We start from the raw sequence: 14,570 nt of genomic DNA on the forward strand, positions 1-14,570 counted from the left end.
CGCTTACAGCAGTCTATTACAAAGCCTTACCAATGGTTGTTTGTTTTTATGTGGCTTATATCCTACAAAATATACACATAATACTCACCAAAAAATGTCATGCAGCATTACCTATAATAACCCGTGGTGGAGTCTACTTTAGTGATAACAGGCAAAGGCAGAAGTAATCATGGAATTGTAAAGAATACAATAGTTAAATAGGAGTATATTTGTTAAATTCAATCCAATGAAAATGGGCAAATTCTTGGGAAAATTCATAGAGATAAGAATTCTGTATGTGTTGTACTGTTCTATTTATGTAAACCAGAAACAGATATCAAGACACCTTATATGACACCACTTACACAGAGGGAATGTGATGTCTTTCCCAGGAGACTCCTGGTTCTTTTTCTGGATATAAATGTTCTTTAAACACATGTTTACTATATGGAAATCATTGAAATATATTTTTTTAAAAATTGTCCATTTTGTATATTTCTTCAAAAACATGTTTCAAAATTTGAAAGATTTTTATATGGAAGTAATATTTTATTTAATTGGTCCACAGAGAAGGAACTTATAATGTATGTGAGTTTCTGCAAGTATAGGTGTGTGAACATCTCAAATTTCTGGATCAGATTTAAATTTTGGCAGGTATTATTGGTTTGGAGACTTGTTTTTTAGATGCAGTACTTTTTAATCACAAAAAGACTCTGTCTTACCTACGCTGCACCAGCCTGGTTCTAATCATTGCTCTGTGTAAGCTGGTGGCAGACGGAGGGGAGGGTTTGTTGAGAATGGAGAGCAGTCTGCTGTTCTGGAAGCTAGCTGTTTTGCCACTTGTCCCTGAGGCAATCAGAATATGCACTGACATGATTTGACAACAGACGACCAACAAACTTGAAGCATGTCTGGATCCTTAGGTAATAACAACTAAACATGAATATGAGTTTCTGAAAATTGTTTGGTTCAGTTTGTATGTATTATATGTTAAACCCAGTGTTTGGATCCAGATTAAAGTTTGGGACAAATGGCACAGTTTGTACATAAAATATTGTTTTACAAACATTTTAGGATTTTGTGTGAAATGAGTAAAACACAACATAATGCTGTAAAGTATATAAAAATCCAATTGCTCAAATTCAATAGACTATAATGGCTACTCTATCCACAAACACTGGCATGAAATAAAGGACACATGATTGATTATAAGTCTATCATTTTTCAAATTCCCTTTCCACTGTCAACCCCCATGAGTCTCCTAGGAAAGATACCTCATTTCCACGGGGTAAGTGGTACTGTCATCTAAGGAGTCTTAGTATCTGTTTATGGTTTATATAAATAGAACAGTATAGAGTGTATAGAATTTTTATCTCCACTGTCAGCTTCAGAATTTGAGTCTATCTCCATTTAAGAACTGGAACAAAAGGAGAACAAGGAACATTATTTTGTATGTCTACTTGTTTACCTTATCAGTTCCCTGTTATGCTTTATGCAGCCATTTAAAAATGTCATACAATATTATAAAACACAAATAAGGAGCTGTCCAAATGCAGAAAAAATTATCTTAAAATTAAAGAAGTTGCCAAGCAAAGTGGTTTATGCTTATAATCACAGAACTCAGGAGGCTGAGACAGGAGGGTAAAAGAATTCAAAGCCAGGGCTGAAAAGATGGCTCAGTGGTTAAGATCACTTGTTCTTACAAAGGACCTCAATTTGGTTTCTATAACATGCATGGTGGCTCACCACTATCCATAACTCCATTTACAAGGAATCCAGTTTCCTCTTCTGACCTCAAAGGTTACCTGGCATGCATGTGTTGCCCAGACTGTCATACATGTGAGCAAAACACTCATACATACAGAATAAATAAATGTTTAAGAAAAAAGAATCCAATGTCAGCCTGCTGATAAATTGAGACTTTGTCTCAAAAACAAAAACAATCAAAGAAGGTTAACAATGAGTCAAAATTGTAGTCATATAGGATTAACAAATTGTTCTGGTATTTCTCCATAGAATGAGCATATTGTAACAACATACTCTACATTTAAAAAAAACTAGAAGAGACTTTGACTATGTCACTGTAAATGACAAATAAAAAGATAGGTTGATTCAAACACTAGATCCACCATTTATGTATGTATGTATGTATGTATGTATGTATCAAAAACATCACAATGCATCGCCAATATTCATTAACAGTCTGTGCTTTTATGCACCAGTAAGCAAATAATTTAATTTAAACTTTAAGAAACAATACATTAAGCACGGTGACAAATCACCGAAGGGCACAATATAGAAAAATGATGGAGCTCAAATTATGCAAGAATAGAGACCTTGCTATTGTTAAAATACATGAAACTGAGTGAAGAATAAATGCAGCCATAACTAGCTGTATCACAACAGCAGGCTACTTCATCTGTGGCTTTTTACATACCTGTGAATGGCCATTAATCCAGACATTTTCATTATTACTCACAGTAGACTATGTTCCTATGCTACACATTTTGGATTTATTTAGATTTTTTCACAATGCTGTAAGATTTTGCAAGGAAATACAGTATATAGCTGCACAGAAATGATTTAATAAGTTACTCACTCACAGAAAGATTTATTCAGGAAACGTGGATAATAAAATCATCCTCAAATAAGTATTTATTTTTTAAAAGCCAAATAAAGCTATAGCTAATCTGTATCAACTTTTATTAATGTTTAAATGGTCTGATTTTTTGGACTTCTATTCCAAGGTAATATTATCTGTATTATGTGCTTTCAAATAGATTACCAAAATCATCATTTATTATTAAAATTTTAATAGGTAGAACTTTATGTTTTTAATGCAATTACTTACTGATTTTCAAATTATTAGTTTATATAAGCAAGAGTTACAAGCTTTTGTGACTTTCATAGCAGAAATAATCTGCACAAAACTTCATAGATAAACACTGAAGAGAGATACCCTGGAATGTAAACACCAAGGAGAGACACCCTGGTATGAGGCAATTAGTGGAATTGTGGTTTTCACAGCATCTACTTGAGAAAAGGCAAATGAAAGCAAGAAAATACAAATGAACAACTGCAATGTTCTTAAAAGTATTCCACATTCCAGTGTTGTTTATTGGGTTTTGTTATTGTTTTTTGTTTGTGTGAGATCAAACTCAAGTGTATGGTCAGCGTACTTGCATGGCAAATACAAAGTACTTGTATGGTAGTCAAGTGCTTTCCCACAGAGATACAGCTCACCCTTGGATTTTAAGACAGGGCCCTGTTAATCCAGTTCAAATTGACTTTGAGCTCTTCGTTTATCTAAGTGCTTCTCAAACTCACACTACTACATGCTCAGCATCTAGAATGCTGTGATTGCAAGCATGCACTACCATGCCTAGCTTTTGTGAATACTTTATATATTTAGGATATGAAACCATTATCAAATGTATAAATTTTCTGTCTGCCTTTAAGCAGGCATAGCACTGTATATCTGTTCTAGAGTCTCTTCTCTACATTTATTTTTGTCAATTTGACATGTCACTTCTAAACTTTAAGCATGATAAATATAAACATAACTTTTAAATCATAATGAAATCTTTACAGAAATACAGCCATGCTATATGTGTACCTTTATAATATGTTCTTCCCAAAATACTATATGTGTTGGTGATTTTCTTAGATTTTATTCCATTGTATGAGAATCAAATATCTAGTTATTCAATTACACTGATAGATATATAGTTAGCATTTTCTATTTTATTTCTCCTGTAATTTGGGGATGAACATACTTATAATTGTTTTCTCTATTGCTATATAGCAAATGCTTCTTATAAAGCTCTCAACCATTCAGCAATTATATCTACCTCTCTCTCTCTCTCTCTCTCTCTCTCTCTCTCTCTGTGTGTGTGTTTGTGTGTGTGTGTGTGTGTGTGTTTGTAAATAATAGAACTTAAATGACATTTATTGGTATCTCCTCCACCACCTTTTCAAGTAATTCAATGATAATGCTACACAAGTAAGTGTGGATAGAGTGTGTGGCCCGTCCTGATGGCAGGGTATTCTGCAGCAAGAACAAAGAGTTCCTTTTAGTGATGAGTGGATCGCTCAACTGGTGCACAAATGACAAGGCTTTCACATATTATGAAATCTAGGTCTTAAATAACACAGTGATGAAAACAGTAAGTTCTCTCTCTCTCTCTCTCTCCCTCCCTCTCTCTTTCCTTCCCTCCTATTTCTCAACCTTTCTTTTCTTCATTAATTTATATTTTATTCACTTTATATCCATAACATACCACAGCCCCTTCTTCCTCTCCTCATAGTCCTGCCCTAACAAATCTCTCACTGCATCACACCCTCCTTTTCTCCTCTGAGAATTAGAAGCCCCTATTAACTACCATCACAACCTGGAACATTTAGTCACAGCAGGACTAAGTATATCCTTTCCCACTGAGGTCCAGCCAGGCAGTACATATAAGGTGAGAAGCCTATGGAAGACAACAGTCAGAAACAGCCCCTGCTACAGTTGTTAAGGGACTGACATGAAGACCAAGCTGTACAAAAGTGTAGGATCAGGCCTTGCATGATCTTTGGTCGGTGGTTCCGTCTCTGTGATTCCCCACAGGCCTAACACCTGTGGGTCTTTTTGTGTTGTTTTTGACCCCTCTGTATTGCTCAATTCTATCCCCTACTCTTCCAAAAGACTTCCTGAGCTCCACTTTATGTTTAGCTCTGGGTCTCTGCATTTGTTTCCATCTTCGACTGGGTGAAGCCTCTCAGGAGACAGTCAAGTCATGCCAGGTTCCTGTCTGTAAGCCAGGCAGAATATCATTAATAGCATCAGGGGTTGGCTCTCTCACAAGAGATATGTCTCTTCTTAGGTGAGTGAACTTACAAACAGAGCCAAAATAGAGGAGTTGGAGATGAAAAATTAACAGTGCTGGTTCATTGTTCGTCATTGTTAACATTTTTGATGCAGAAATAAAATCACCATATTATTATATAAGTCAATAAATTCTCTTTTAATGACTATGGCAATTTGTTAACCTCTCCAATAGAAACATAGAAGTATAATTTCCAGGCCATTTAAGAATATGTATAGTTAAAATTAAATTGTTCTTCCCCAAACTACCACTTTAAAATAAATATAAGTACCAAGAAGAACAACACCCATTAATCTAAGCAATAAGGTAACTTAATTACCTCTGCTTTCATCTCATTTCTGTCTATGAAGCAGTTTATTCACATAATTTGATGTAACTTTTACAATATTAGAAATTAACTTTTTTGTTTATTACACTGGGTGCATAACCATAAAATCTTAAGATTTTTTAAAAAAACTTTATGATAATTTCATAAAACAGTTTTAGACATTTTTAGTACTGACATATTTCAAATATTTTCTCTGTAGATAGTACATTTCTTATAACAAATCTTATTTGGAGCATATATATTTTATCTTGTCTTTAATTCTTAAAGTTTATTTTTTCTATTTGCTTTTTAAAGAATATAGAAATAACATACATACATATATATATACTAACTTATAAAAATAGTTATTTTGTTAAATAGCATATTCTCTTCCAAAAATTGAAAATGTCATTTTTCATTTGTTATATGCTTCATATAACTAAATCTGTTGTTTGATTTTATTTTCTTACCCTGACACACACACATCAGTTAGTTAAGTTTTTATTCTTTAGATTCAGGTGCAGATAACTTTACATTTCTTATTTTTTATATTTTTTTCTTTTTATATTTTTTATATATTTTTATATATATTTATATATTTATATTTTTTCTTTATATTTCTTATTTCTTCTATACACGTACAGGAGCTTTTGGTTTATGAATTACTTGGCTTCATTTATTTGCTTTGGTTTGACAATCTAATAAGCCCCTGCAAATCCATCACTGAGAGTAGAAGTTAAGACCTTGACAATGACCTACATATAAATGCATCCTTTCTCCAAATCATTTTCATCCAATCCATCATTTTGTTATTTTCTTTGTAAACTCTGCATGTACTTCATAAATTCTGCATGTATTCCTAAAACATTGTGTTTTATTTTACTTCATTTACTTAAATTTAATGTTATCTCACGTGTCCTAAGAGTTTTCAGAGCCTAAAATATTTTTTTCCTGGAACCCCAATTTATAAATAATTTGAGTAATCACAAATTTTATGTCAGTTACCTCAGTGTTTTCCCAATTTATGTGAACATTTTTAATACCTACAGAAAATATCAGCATGACAGTTTGCCTTCCTAAAGAAGGTCTTCACTGTTGCTTTGAAAATACTCTAAGGCATGGTCTTGAAGCTTCTCAGAGCATTCAGTCTAGCCTTCAAAGGAACAAAGGACTGGTGAATACCACAAAGAATAGAAATCAGTGCACTATACTGGATAGTCTGGTGGTACCTAGTAGCTCTGAGGAGTGGAAAAGAACTGAAGTGCAGGGCTATCTCACATAGATCTCAGAGCAGTAATAATGTGTGATAGTTTTTCTTGAAAATACTGCTATGAATAAATAAGTTATGTGTTCGTCATTTAGAGATATCAGATCTCCAATAACAAAGAAGTTACAAGATTATATTTTTCAAGCATGATATCCTGTGTATACAAATTCTTTAACCTTGGTAATGTCCGAAGTCTACATTTTGTCAATAAGGTACAAAATACAGTTTGATATAGCTTTGATTGATAGCTCTCTGATTAATGATGTCTTAAATGTAATTTCCTGTGCTTACTTAATATAAGAGTTCATTTGTACACCATCACTTTATATCTTGGAGATATCTGTTAGATTTTTTTATTAGTGATATGTTTATGCTTATATCTTCTGTGTCTTATTAATATTGATCCATTCTCAATGCTCTGCAGTGCAAATATCATCATTTTTAACTGGTCCTTTGTGTTCATTTTTAAAACTTAATGATTTATTTTAATATAGATGGCTTGGTGGGGAAAGATCCTTCTGGAAACATCATGACTTGAGTTTAAATCCAAGGACTCAAATGGTGAAAGAGAGAACTGACTCACTCAGATTGTCCTCTGATGTTCATATACATTCATACATACTTGCAAATACACACACTCACATGTACAATAAGTAAATAATTTTAACTTAAAAGTTAATAAAGGTAATATTGCATCTTTTTATGAGAAATTTTGCTTTTTCTCATGTAATATTAAAAAGTATTTACATATTTGACATTAAATGTTTTATACTTTAGATTTAGTATTTAATCTGTGAATTCATCTACAACAGAGATACTAAACTTTTTTGTAAAGATCTAGATAACAAATACTTTTGGCTTTGAAAATGTTGTTATTTTTGTTCTGACTATTCATTTCTACCATTGTAACATGAAAGAAGCTAAGAAGATAAACAAATATATGGCTTTATTTCAATAAAACTTTAAACAAGCATTAGCCTAGATTTTGCCTGTGGATCATTTGCTGAATTTTGTTCTAGGGTTTTTACATTTCTAAATAATTAAAGTAGTATCCATTTTTATATAAATTTAGCAATTCAGTTTCCAGTCACATAACCGATCTTTTGCCACAATCTCATTCATACATCAGACTTCACACATATATATCCACATGTGGATTTTCTATTACATAGCATTGATAAATGTATTCCTAAACGAATACTGTGAGGAGCCTACAGAAAGCGGCTATCATCCTTGCAGCCATCTTGAGCCATATACACTGAAAAGAGACATGATTACATTAGCCTACAACAGCTGAGCACACTCTGATAACATCTTCCTTTAGATACCCAGGATTTTCCCTTGGGTGTGTGAGACTTAAAGGTGTGTGACTTAAGGACATGACTTAGAGATAAGATTTAGAGACAAGACCTAAGGGCATGATTAAAGGTGTGACCTGAAGGCGTGGCTTAGAAGTGAGACATATAAAAGGCTAGAGGCAGACAGAGAAAGCAACAGATTACTTGACATTAAGTAGAAGACACTTGGCTCTAGAGAGAACAATTTGGAATATCAGAGAATCAGACACTTCAGAGAGACACTAGGAACAAAGAATCAGACACTTCAGAGAGTACAACTTGGAGCTAGGAATTAGGTTAGACAGTACAACTTGGAGTTAGTTATTAGGCATTAGGTAGCAGGCACTTGGAAGAGAATTTGGAACTGGAAACTTGGAACTTGGAGGCACTAGGGACTAGGAACTCAAGACTTGGGACTTGGAGAGAAGAAGAGAGACTGAAGAATAAACGGGATTGAATCACACTCTGTCTGGTCTCCATTCCGTCCTTACTCTCTCTCTCTTGCTGAACCCCGACCCGCAGACTGGAGCAGCTTGGGGCAGTGTGGGCTAACAAGTTAGTCCCCAAGGCTTTTGGCAGTGCGGGTTCCAACATTGACAGAGTGACCCGCAACATTTTGGCCCCTAAGTGTGGGGCAGCCCATGCCACAACACAATACAACATTTTTCCAATTACTCAAGCTTTATAAAATGTTGTTACTGTGTGGCAAAATGTGACCCCCTCATCTTACATAAGCATAATGTCTATATATGCTTTAGTTATCTGGGGCCATTACTAGGTCTCTTCATTCTTCCTCTGAAAGTGAATTATATCCTTTTCTTGTCAAGTGAAATATTTATCTTCCTGACTACATATGGGTTCAAATCAAGTACAGATAAACCTGTACTTGGTTTTATCACACATGACAAGGTTTTATCACAGAACTTAATCCTTCTTTCATTCATAAGCAGTGGCTCTCAGCCTATGCTCTAGAAGACCAAGATGTTCTTGAAATACTTCCATCACTCCAAGCTTTGGTAAAAGATTACTCAATAATACATTTATCTAAGCATATTTGTATATTTTATTTTGTTCTTATACTGTAGTCTATATGAAGTATATAAGTGTAAGTATAGCTCCTTGCTGCAACTAACCCCTCAACATCTTAGTGACTTAAAATGGCAAGAATTTGTCTTTTCCTCATATCACAGTCGAATGTGATATGAGCATGATTTATTAATAGAACCACTAAAAAGAATTGTACTATTCAGAGACATATAGTCTTCCCCATCTTGCATCACCTCCATCTATAACTTTCTTTTGTTTGTGGGGTGGTTCATGCTGGCTTCCAATTCACTGTGTATCTGAAAATTACATTGAGTTTATGATCCCCTGCTTGTAATTCAAAGTCTCACAGTGTCCAGTTAATGTGGTCCTAGGGGCCAAACCTTGAGCTTTCTGGATGCTGAACCACACCTCAAGCCCTATATTTAACACAATATTTTAATCAGATAAGACAAGAATATGTGGACTCACAGCATTATATATGTGCCAATCACGGGGTGGTACATATCACTTCTATTCAAATTTGATGCTCATATGCACTTATTGACTCCAAAGTTTTACTTTTTTACTTCAAAGTTTAGAGAATATAACAATCTATTTGTCAAATAGTGTTATAAAATAAACTGGATAAATTTATGGCACATTGTTTATTATGAATGATTTCTTATTTAGCATGATATGTGTATCATTTATTTTGCATTTAGTATCAAGTATGTCATGACGCCTTTCAAAAAGTACTGTAGCTTTAAGGAGTTGATTTGTTTAAGTAAGATTAAAGAGAACCTAAGTAAATTCTGAAAATGTTTGTGAGTGTTAGACTGCCAGATTAGATATTTCTTTCTAGGAAGCATAGAAAGTGTAAACTATGTAAAGATACAATTTTAAAAGTATGCTGTATTTATGCAAATTCACTTGTAAAACTCTCAAAATTATCCAGATGTATCTGAAGATCAATGTAAAAATTAATTAGAAGCACAATGTCTAGCTGCTGGTTTCTATGTTTGTTCTCATCTGCTGCAGGAGAAAAACTCTCTCTGATGATGGCTGAATAAAGTCCCTGATCTATAAGTATTGCAGAATATCCATAGGAGTCATTTTGTCACACTATTCTTGTTTGTTTTTGTGGTTATTATTGTTTTAGACAAGTAATATGTAGTTTTACTCTAGGTCTCTAGGAGATATAGACTCTGGTTACTAGTCACTCAAGCAGTATCAGATATGTTTTCCGTCACATGCAGTGGACTTATGTCAAATCAGACATGAGTTCATTACACAAAGTTTGTGTGATCATTACCATATCAAATGTTGCAGGTAAGACATATTATAGATCAAAGGTTTGTGGTAGGGCTGTTGTTTACTTCTCTGAAGAATAGTTATTCAAGTCATAGACACTAGAATATTGGGGTGAAGTTTCTACATAGGCATCAGTTTTACCTTTCTATGTTTAATGAGTTGAGTGGATGTTGTTTTCAGAAATGAGGCATTGCTATCAGTTTGGGGAGAGAAACCTATTGCTTTGACAGTAGTTTGAGTTATTTGGAGATTTCTATGCAACTCCTATAGCCAACAACTCAGCTTGATAAAACCTAGTCCGATCATTGGAAGTTTCAATTAGTGACAAGAGATAGCCAGTAGGGATTATGTCTCCCTCATTATTTGGAGACTTCATTAGGATCATTTCATGTGTTATAGGAAATTACATTGCATTAGTTTTCCATACTGCCCCTCCAATGCCCTTCTATTCTGGCTGCCTCTTCCTTTATTCCCTTCCTTAATCCCATCTTCTTTCCCCCTTCCCACCTGATACATTTGTTCTCATTCCTCCTTTCCTGGCTCCAGTCCAACCATAAAATGTATTCTATTCTATTTCCTCCTTTCAGTGAGATCTACGTGTTCTTTCTGATCCATTCCTTTATGCCTAATTTCTCTGAGTCTGTTGATTGTAGTGGGGTTGTCATTTATTTAATGGATAAAATACAGATATAAGCAAATACACACTATCACACAACATTCATCTTTTTGGGTCTGGGTTACCTCACTCAAGATGAATTTTTCTAGTTTTATCCATATGCCTGAAATTTTCATGATACCATTGTTTTAAGAGCAAAATAATACTCTGTTGGTTAAATGTACCACATTTTCTTTTTTTTTTCCCAAAACGCTTTTTTTATTAATATTTGTATAAACATATATACTTATACATGTATACATATATAAACAATAATTAAACAATAAGATGTATTCAAAAAGTATGGGGGGTTGGGAAAAGTGGGAGGAAGGAGAGAAAGGGGAAAATTATGTAAATACAGTGTTCATATATGAAATTCTCAAAAAGGAATCCAGTTTTTTAAAATGTTCAACAGATTAACTAACATTTTACAATATGAAAATAAATATGACCTATAATTATATTAAAGGACATTTTAACTCACTACAAACTTTGATGTTTAAAATGAGATCAATAAAAATTATCTTACCCAGCATACTATCAAAAACCACAATAACGTTCTATAATTCAAAGTATTTCTGAGAACAAGAAAATAGATTGTCAGGAGCTAAGTCAGCAGAACCAGGGAACACTGTGTGTATGTGTGTGTGTGTGTGTGTGTGTGTGTGTGTGTGTGTGTGTGTTTATCAAATCATAATTTTACTTTTTAACATGGGGGTTATAAACACAAAAATACAAGATGTGGGAAAGGTGATGACGCAGGCACATAGGTGTTCAGGGGGAGTACAGATATCTTTCAGAACAGGGTATCAGCTGGGTGAAGGTTCAGGGGTCAGGTCACTATGACTCTGCCTATAATTCACTTGTCCTTATCTAATTTAGTACTATCTGCCAAAGGCTGCCTACTTACCAGGTCTATGACTACTCAGGCTGGTGTATTTCAACAAAAGCTGCCTGTTTACAAAAGTTTATAGCCCTCTGTTTCAGTGTTTTTTTCCATAGAGACCCAAGACTTTGTGTTAGCAGGCATGTAAGTCAGGCCTATTGCTGATTTTAGGCTTATGGCTAGTTTTAGGCCTTCAATGTATAAGCAGGGCTGCCCCTGACATCTCCTCCCTTCTCCAAGTATAGAAGGGCTATGGCAATTCTAATCTTGCCAAGGCGGGGATAGAGGCCTGACCTCCAGTAATTAAAGGGGACCTTGTAATGGCTCTAGTCCTCCTGTCCTTGTTCAGTGAGGCATGAGGGCCATACCTGTCCCGATGTCTTTTTCCTGGAGAGGGGATACTTTTGACATCAACCCCTATGCAGTCAGGCTTGTCCCTCAGGGAACCCAGAAACATATTTTTAACTTTTTTTTTTTTTAATATTCCCTTGCAGTACTTAGCCTTGCAGCCTTAGCAAGAATTCAGCCTTAGCAAGAAGATCTTAGCAAGATCGACAGACAGAGGGGGTTCTGGGTGGCCCCTCTCTGATTGGTCTAGGGGTGGAAGTCCCCTCTTTTAGGTTGGGTAGAGATGGGATTTGGGAACACCCTGAATAGACTAACAACCTCATCTTGAGTCTCATGGTCCCCCATAGCTAACTTATGACAATGTATCTGAATAGATTTTGCTATCAGATTATCTATCTTGTGTTTCACAAAGTTAGTCAGCCTATTTAAGGCCCAGGGACCAAAAGAAATAAGCAAAAATAACCCAATTAATGGTCCCAAGATGGAAGGAAGTAGGGTTGACAATCATGGAGAGGTTGAAAACCAATTCTTGTGCCAGCTCTCATCTTTCTCTTTCTCTCTCTGTCTTCTCTCAAGACCTTCTCTGGCCTTTTTCATGCTCTCTTTAACCATCCCCCTGTCTTGTCTATGTAATAGCAATATTCTTCTTTAAGGGCTGTACACAGTCTAGAGCTGTACACGTCTTTTCAATTGTAAAAGAGTAAATCAGGTCCAATAAAGTCCTTCACAATTTTTGACAATCACTTCAGACAACGAAATGAGGGATTTCTTCAGATTAGTAATGGCAATCTCTAGCTATTTGATATCCTTGTCATTGGCCCATCGAAGGTCTGAGTAGTATAAATCCAGAAGCCAGCATCAGGATTAGAACTCCTAACAGCAGACATCACCAGTGATTAATTTTTTATCTGGAAAGGAAAAGAAGAAGGGAATTCTCAGGGAAATTTCTCTTCCCTGGATGTCAATTGTTATTTATCTTATTTATAATTGGGCCTGGTTTTGTCGGGGTATCTATTTAGTTCATTAATCTTTTTGGTGGCCATTTAGCTGTGCCTTCTGTGGTATCAAACATGCATATCAGTCCTCAGCCCCATGTAGGAACTGGGTCCTGGACATTCCATTTAAGAGTAAAAGGGTCCTTCCACATAGTTGTAGCTAGTTTTTATTGGTCTCAGCGATGCCAGAGGCAATCAGCAGCAGATTTGCCATGAGCTTTCAGTTTTAGAAAGTTAAGAGTAAACAAGGCATGCCCCTTCCACCCTCAGAGAGTCATGAAGACACTATTTAAAGAAATATAATTCTTTATTAATAATTTCTTTTATCAAAGGACTATTATAAAACAGCCAACAATTAATCAATCTATATCAATCTATATAATATATAAATTAATGAGAGCTTCTTCTACCTTTTGTAAAATTACTCCTCTTTTTTCAATTAATTGTTGAGAGAAATTAGGATTTGCATCTCTCTTGAGAATATTAAACAGAGACATAAATTCTTTTATGAAGAGCTTAAAATAAGATCTTAGCCAATAAGCATCTCCCGGAAACCTTTGAAAATCGTTTGAAATAAGTAAACTATCTTTTTTTTCCAGACCCATTATCTGAATTTTTTTTTTGGATATTTTATATATTTGCCTTTCATTGTTATCTCCACTTCCTTTCTCCCCCAAAACCCCTTATCCCATACCCCCTCTTCCAATTTTTATGAAAATTGGAGGGTGTGTTCTCACCATTCTCCCAATCCTGCCTCCCTGCTCTCGAATTCCCCAACACTATGGATCCAATCTTTTGGGGAACATGGCCCTCTACTTCCACTGTTGCCTAACGAGGCCACCCTCAGTTACCTATACAAGTGGAACCATGAGTCCCTCCCTTTCTGTTCTCAGGCTGGAGGTTTAGACCCTGGGGAGCTCTGGTTGAGTATTTTGCTACTCCTTCAAAAAAAAAAAAAAAAAAAAAAAAGCACCCACACTTTGGTCTTCCTTCCTCCTCTTGAGTTTTATGTGGTCTATGCATTGTGTCTTAGGTATTGTGAGCTTTTGGGCTAATATCCACTTATCAGTGATTGTATGCCATGTATGTTCATTTATGATTGGGTTACCTCACTCAGGATGATATTCTCAAGCTCCATCCATTTGCCTAAGAATTTCATGAGCTCATTGCTTTTAATAGCTGAGTAGTACTCCATTGTGTAAATATACCATATTTTCTGTATCCATTCCTCTATTGAAGGACACCAGGGTTCTTTCCAACTTCTGGCTATTATAAATAAGGCTGCTATATACATAGTGGAGCATGTGTCCCTGTTGTATTTTGAAATATCTTTTGGGTATATACCAAGGAGTGGTATAGCTGGGTCCTCAGATAATACTATGTTCAATTTTCTAAGGTACCACCAGACTGATTTCCATAGTGGTTGTACCAGTGGTTGTACCACATTCTATATCCATTCTTCTCTTGAAAAATATGAATATTGTTTTCAGTTTCTGGCTATTATAAGTAGAGCAGCAATGAACATGGTTGAGCAAATGTTTTTATAGTAGATTTAAACATCCTTTGAGTATCTGTCCAACTGTGGAATTGC

Source organism: Arvicanthis niloticus, chromosome 1, assembly GCF_011762505.2.
Source record: "Arvicanthis niloticus isolate mArvNil1 chromosome 1, mArvNil1.pat.X, whole genome shotgun sequence".
Classification (NCBI taxonomy): Eukaryota; Metazoa; Chordata; class Mammalia; order Rodentia; family Muridae; genus Arvicanthis; species Arvicanthis niloticus.